The sequence below is a fragment of the Arvicanthis niloticus genome, chromosome 21 (genome assembly GCF_011762505.2).
Source record: "Arvicanthis niloticus isolate mArvNil1 chromosome 21, mArvNil1.pat.X, whole genome shotgun sequence".
NCBI lineage: Eukaryota > Metazoa > Chordata > Mammalia > Rodentia > Muridae > Arvicanthis > Arvicanthis niloticus.
The window spans coordinates 29,452,870-29,459,982 of record NC_047678.1 but is presented as its reverse complement, the minus strand read 5'-3'; the positions used below and the strand labels follow the sequence as shown (position 1 = coordinate 29,459,982).

The 7,113-nt window shown below is 42.8% G+C and overlaps 1 long non-coding RNA gene across 1 annotated transcript; it reads right to left on the bottom strand.

Moving 5' to 3' along the window:
* Window positions 1-4,026, bottom strand: LOC117725067 (uncharacterized). The gene is made up of 3 exons (XR_004608898.2): window positions 3,961-4,026; window positions 1,567-1,622; window positions 1-31 (listed from the first exon to the last, which is right to left on the bottom strand). It is a non-coding gene; the product is annotated as an uncharacterized LOC117725067 (long non-coding RNA).
* Between the last annotated feature and the right edge of the window lie 3,087 nt (window positions 4,027-7,113).

Sequence of the window (7,113 nt, the reverse complement as noted above, 5' to 3'; positions counted from 1 at the left end):
AGCACATCTGTATATTCTTGATGCACAAGGCCTGAAGTGAGACACAGAACACTGCTTCCTTCATCTCCCTCCAGGCCCCTTGACCATTGTTAGTGGTAGCAGGAATGGTGGATAGAGTAACGAACACTAGACCAGGAGTTCAGAAGACAGGCTTCAGATCCTCCACATCTATCCTGGTCCTCACCATTGTTCCCTATATAACTATAGTAAATGTTCTGTGCTTTCCTAGCCTCCCTCCTCTTCCTTATTAGAAAGAAAGTCTCTGTTCTACAAATCACAGAGTGTCATTGTGATAGTACAGAAAGTAAAAGCTGGGAAACGTCTTCCCAAACAGGCATTTCTGGAGCTGGAGAGATGGCTCAGCACCTGTTGCTCTTTCAGAGGAGTGGAGTTGGGTTCCCAGCTCCTGTACCAGATGGCTCACAACTGCCTGTAACTCCAGCTCCAGGGGATCTTCTGTCTTCCATGGGGACCTGTGTACATGTGGTGTGAGCTCATACAGACCCACATACATTAAAATAATTATTAATAAGAAAAAAAAATTCTAAAAAAAATGGAGGGAGTTTCTTCTTTTATTTTTCTTTTTGTTGTTTCCTTTTCTACTTTTCTTTCCTCTGTGTAGCCCTGGCTGTCCAGGACCTCTGTAGACCAAGCTGACCTCTCTGCCTCTCTACTTTGATATTTCTACTTTTTTGTTACTTGATTGATTGATTGGTTGGTTGCTTGATTGATTGATTTGAGACAGAGTCTCTGTAGCTCTACCTATCCTGCAACTTACTATGTAGACTAGACTGGTCTTAGACTCACATAGAAATTTCTACCTGTGTCTCCCCAGTACTAGAATTAACATGAGACATCATATCTGGCAAAAATTGGGATTTATTATAAGCATTGGTGAGTGACTTACAATCCATACTGTCTTAAATAGCAGTACACTCCAGCTTACCACATCACAGTTAAGAGGAAGGGTTGACAGAATGCATCTTGGGTTTTGGGTGTGAGGGTGATGTATAAATATCCTGGTTATCACTGTGGAAATAGTGTTCACACCAGCATAAAACCAACCTGAATTTGAGCCATGACCTCCTCATGCATTTAATGGATCTCACAGGTAGCTTGCAGACTGGAGCAATGTGTGGAAGAGCTCCAAGGGGTAACCAAATGATTCATTCATTCTCTCTCTCTCTCTCTCTCTCTCTCTCTCTCTCTCTCTCTCTCTAATATTTATTTTATGTATGTGAATACACTATTGCTTTTTTCAGACACACCAAAAGAGTGCATCAGATTCCATTACAGATGGTTGTGAGCTACCATGTAGTTGCTGGGAATTGAACCCAGAACCTCTGAAACAGCAGTCAGTGCTCTTAACTGGTGAACCAACTCTCCAGTACCCACTTGGACTCTCTTATGATTATGGTGTTCCCAAGCAAGCTGCTCCTGTTCCCTACCTCACAGAAGTACCTGGGAGGGAATCAATCTCTCTCTCTCTCTCTCTCTCTCTCTCTCTCTCTCTCTCTCTCTCTCTCTCTCCATCCCTGTTCTTGGAGCCTAGAAAGTAGAGCTCACCTTTGTCTTTTGTAGAAGTTCCTCGGTCATGTGAGATCCCATAGGAAGGAAGAAATCTGGAGGATAGCAGCACACACAGAAGAGTTACTGCCCTGTCTATGACCACAGGGAAAAGGGTAGGTGCAGGGGCCCTGCTCATGCAGGAGCATCCCATCCCGTCATTAGAGCCCAGGGTTTCCTTCTTAGCACAAGCTGATCTCTACAAACAGTCAGGAGTGAAACAGAGATCTGCTGCATCTACTTCATGGGGAAATAACTTAGAAAATTCATAGGTTTAACTATTTTTATTCTTAAAATTCTTTTTTTTTTAAAATTGGTATATGTAATTTTATGTGATATTGGGTTTCATAAAGACATTTTTATGTAAGTATGAACTATTGAAGCTGCAGAGGTGGCTCAGCAGTTAAGAGCACTTATTGCTCTTGTAGAAGACCCATGTTCAGTTCCCAGCACCCAAACAATGGCTCACAACCACCCATAACTCCAGGGCCCTTTTCTTGCCTCTGAAAGCAGTGAACAAACAGTGCCAGTTCACCAGCATGGTCCACATATGTGAACACCAGCAAAACACATGTGCACATAAGATAAGCCTTAAAGGAAAGTGCTTTGGCAATATTCCTCCATGTACCCTCCACATCTCCCTTTTCTTCTCTCGCCTGACAACTAGTCCTCTTTATTCTGCTAGACACCTGACCCTACCACCCATCTTTCTTTAGGGTCTGTGTAGACTAGGCTGGCTTTGGGATTTCTATATAAGTCCAGGATGACCTTGTACTTCTGAGCCTGCTGCCTCTACCTCCTGCTGCCTCCTACTAATGTGCTAGTATTACAGATGTGTGTCCCTCTGTCCAGTTACGTGGCACTAGGGATGGAGCCCAGGGCTTTGTGCATGCTAGGCAAGTACTCTAGTGAGCCATCCTCAACCATCCCTGCCACTTGTATTTGTATTAGTTGGTTAAGAAAATCTATATTAAGTTATAAATTATCTGTGATAATGCTGAGACATCTTAAAGGATGTTGAGTTTCACTAGTCTACATGTAAGTAATTATAGAAGAATCATACAGAATTATACTTGAGTCATATAACTTCAAATCATTGAACAACAGGGTCTCTCTACATAGCTCTGGCTGTCCTGGAACTCACTCTGTAGACCAGGCTGGTCTCAAGCTTAAAGTCACAGATGCCCTGCCTCTGCCTCCCAAGTATTGGCATTAAAGGTGTGGACCACCATGCCTGACATCTATGAGTCCTTTATGAAAATATTTATTAATACTTGGCATACGTCATGCTGTCACTGTATCTTCCACCACTGGTGTGTCCTACTGTGAATCTGGGGACATTACTGCCATACACGCATCTAGCCCAGTTTGCAGCACACACTATATATTTCTTGGATATGTAATAGGCTAGTGCTGGGCCCTGGGAAAACCAGCATGGTGTTAAAGATATTGGGAGCAATATGGATGATGTCTTACAGTAATTTAAGCTGTTACTAAGCAAACGTTCTCTCAGGCTTGAGGAAAATAATTGCTATTGATAACCAATGTTCCATTTTAGACACATATCCGGCAAATGGGCCACACAGACCGCTGCCACTGATGTGCAAATGATGAGGAAAAAAACTCTAAATGGGAAAGAATGTACATTTAAATTTCAATGTAAATTTAAATTATAGCTAAAAGAGGGACAGCTCTTTAGGAATGGAAAAAACCTTTAATAGTGAATAAATCATCATTTAATTTAACCATTGTAGGCCTAAAAGCAGCCACCAATAAAGAAAGCGTTCAAGCTCAACATTAAAAACAACTAATCTGACTATTCGTAATAAATTCCCATATTATAAATTGGGTACATTACTGCCTACAAGCTATCTCTGGGCCCCCAGAGCCTCCCACAGTTAACTGTGGAGGCTGCATTTGTTAAACGCTGTCAATCATCAGCCAGAAGAAAAGAGTCTCCTTCTACAGAGCCTACTGATGTTCTTTTGGGGCTTGAGATATGTACAGATATGAATGCTGTGGTAACGAGTGCTTCCTAGGTGAGTGTCCTCTTTAGTTCTAGTATTTGGAAAACCAGTGGCCCTGGATTTGAAAGGCTGGGGTCCAACTCCCAGTTGTGAGACAAGTGACACTGTAGGAATCTTTCTCTGGATTTCTGCTTCGTTTGTAAAATGAGGTATTAAGGATCAAATAAATCTAAATGGTGAGACTGGGAATATAGCTAAACGGTACGATGCTTAGCCAGTATGCACAAGGTACTCAATCTCCAGCACCATGAATGAATGAATGAATGATGAGTGAATGAATCTAATGGTATTTACACTTCTAATATCCCCATAGATTAGATATATTGCAGAAAAAAAAAAGTGACTAGAGCAAGAAGTTGTAACTCACCAACTGCAAAGGAAGTCCACACTGAGCTGGCTAGAACAAGGATGGCAACTGAGAAGGTCACTCTCATGGTGATAGATCTGTGGAAGGAAGCATTTCTTTGCCCTCTGGCTTTACTTACTTTCAGCTGTGGAAGACACTCCTGACTGAAGGAGACTCAGCTCAGTGTTAACGAAGTCAATGAACGTCATCAGCCTTCTGTGGGTGGAAAGCAGCTTCTCTGTCTCCCCTGGCCTGAGACTGTAGAGAAAAGTAGCCTTTCCTGTCCTCCCTCATGCCTCCATTCTCCAGGGAAGAAATTCCTTAAGTGATACCCATCTGCAGAATCAGTGTTTCTGCAACAGATATGAGATGAACGTTGTTCTCTTCAGTAATTTTTCTAACCCCTAGATAAGAGCAAACCACAGTAATCCCAGCACTTGGGAGGCAGAGGCAGGCGGATTTCTGAGTTCGAGGCCAGCCTGGTCTACAGAGTGAGTTCTAGGACAGCCAGGGCTACACAGAGAAACCCTGTCTCAAAAAAAAAAAAAAAAAAAAAAAAAAAAACAAAACAAAACAAAACAAACAAAAAACAAAAACAAAAAAACAAAACAAAACAAAAAAACAAATCAAACAAACAAAAAAAGAGCAAACCACAGAAGCTAAGGTTAGTACATTTAGACATTTAGACATTTTCCAAGAAGTCTGGATTGGCAGGTGGTACTGTTTGTGTGCTGAGTTTTACAGCCTGAATGGTACTGCGATCATGGACTCAGTTGTGCTAATGTCTCAGGGCCTACTAAGTCTGGGGTCCTCTTACAGTGGTTTGAATAGGAATGGCCCCCATAGGCTCATATATTTGAATGGTCATCATCAGTGAGCAGCATACTTGAGAAAGATGAAGAGGTGTGACCTTGTTGGAGGAAGGGAAAGTGTTTTGGGTTTCAAAAGCTACTTCTCCAGCACTGTGTCTTCCTGCACACCGCCATGCTTCCCACCATGATGAAATGAACTGATCTGAAAGCAAGCCCAACTAAATGTTTTCCCTTCTAAGAGTTGCCTTGGTCATCCTGTCTTTTCACAGCCACAGAGCAGCAGCGAGCAGGCCAGGACTCTTGGGAATACTTTGACAGGACAGCATAACTAGCATTCAGTAGCTCACTCCAGTGTATGGCTACTGAATGTCACTTTAGCCTGATTTTGCCATTCTTCCTGGTCATCACCCCTATTTATGGGCCCCAAGTCATACCCAAGCCACTACTGCAGCTTCTGTTCATTTGTGTGCTTTGAGACAGGGTCTCACTCTAGCCTAGGCTAACCTTGACCTCACTTTGTAGTTCAGACTGGCAGTCCTGCTTCAGTGTGGGATTATAGGCATGCATCCAAATTACAGATCTTCCTCCTATATCTCCTCAGCCATATATCTGATCAAATTCTCTAAGCCCAGCTCTGTGTGTGAGCACAGGCCTATGTTTTGTGCTCTCTGTGGCTTTAGACATGCTCTCTATAGTGATCTGTAAAAGCAACAACACACCAAACAGCTTTGTGTTTTTCCATTCTCATGGTGCTTTAAAAGGCTGTGTGCAGCACAGGTACCTAGAGGAGCACCTAGTTTCTCTATTGATGCCATGTTGGTTAGAATGAATGTCATATGACTTTAGGGAAGAGGAATTCTAAAGAACGGGGAAAACTGTTACTAGTGGTCAGCATTGGCTGATTGTAACCAGTAGCAAAAGCACTGAGAGGCTGCCAGGGGACAGCTACCTCCTCCTACCCAAAAGGATTCATAGACCCCACTCTAGAAATAACCATTTCCTGCTGGGAGCCTGTGAACAATGAAGTTCTAACAATGTGGTGTTCTCTACAGAGCAGTGGCTTTGTCAGGGAGAGTGCCTGCTGACACTGCAAAGCAGAGTCACTGGGGCACATCAGCAGGAGTGATGACAACTGAGGCCCCACCCCTCAGTCCCTTCACAAGGGATAAAGGGGCAGAAATCTTATTGATAGTGAAAATAAGAATGGTGGAGTAGAGACAGTGATCCCTGTGCAATGTCACATGGAGTAAGGAGAGCATGGCTGCAGCAGACTCCATGGAAGCCAAATTAAAAGCTTTGTTGTTGTTGTTGTTGTTGTTGAATATTTATGGAACTTATTTCTAAGGAAAATTCTTAGTGTTCTGACGCCCTTTTGTAACAGAGAAGAGGCTGACAACTGTCTTCAGTCCACACATACTGTTAAATGAGTAGGTCACAGCCAGCCCAGAGAGAAAGAACTGGAGACAGTGGCCTCACAGCTAAGGCCCAGCTATCAGGAGCTGATGACAAGGACACAGCAACAACTCCTGATCTTTCAGACCCATTGCTTCTGGCTAAATAAAAAAGGTTCCAATGTGCCCCACTATGACCTTTTTATAGATTATTAAAGCTATATATGTCTCATTGTTTAACAACTAAAGAAAGAAAATTATTTTTAAAGCAAAATTAATAAAGATACCAGAAAAGGTTAATAATATTTGAGAAATGAAGGAATAAGTGCCCAGAGTTTTTCAATAACTGTTTTAAAGTTGCAGTCACTTCTGGGGCGGGACCTGAAAGTCAACAGATAGTAAGAAGCAGAAAGGGACAGAACCCCAGACACACACTGCCACACTCTTAAGCTTTGGTAAGTATCGCTTTTGTGCTAACAGAAACCGATGAAATTCCCAAAATGAAAGCCGAAGAGTTGGTGGCAAAAGCTCACTGCAGAACTGAAACAGCTGAGGTACAGTCTGTTCTCATGTTCTGGAAAATGATCTGTCTGGGCAAGTTCAGCCCATGACCTTCCCTGAATAAAAATAAATAATAAAACACTCTTACATTCTCAGAAAATTATAAATTGGTTATGCCCATTACCTGCTGTGACTCCCACAGTTGCTCTGAGAAACTGGCTGTCTGGAAGTCTTAAGCCAGTGAAGAAATAGGAAGACTGACAGGAGGCGGTGCTGGCTGTCTCAGGACAGTGCCTGGCCCTGGAAGCAGTGAGCTTTGAAGTTCAAAAGAATAAATAGAAGCCAGGACTGTGGTGGTGCGTGCCTCTGGTCTCAGTAGTCAAGGAAGAGGCAGGTAGATCTTTGGGAGTTGAGGGCAGCCAGCCTGGTCTACATAGCAAGTTCCAAGGCTACATATTCCATACTGAGAC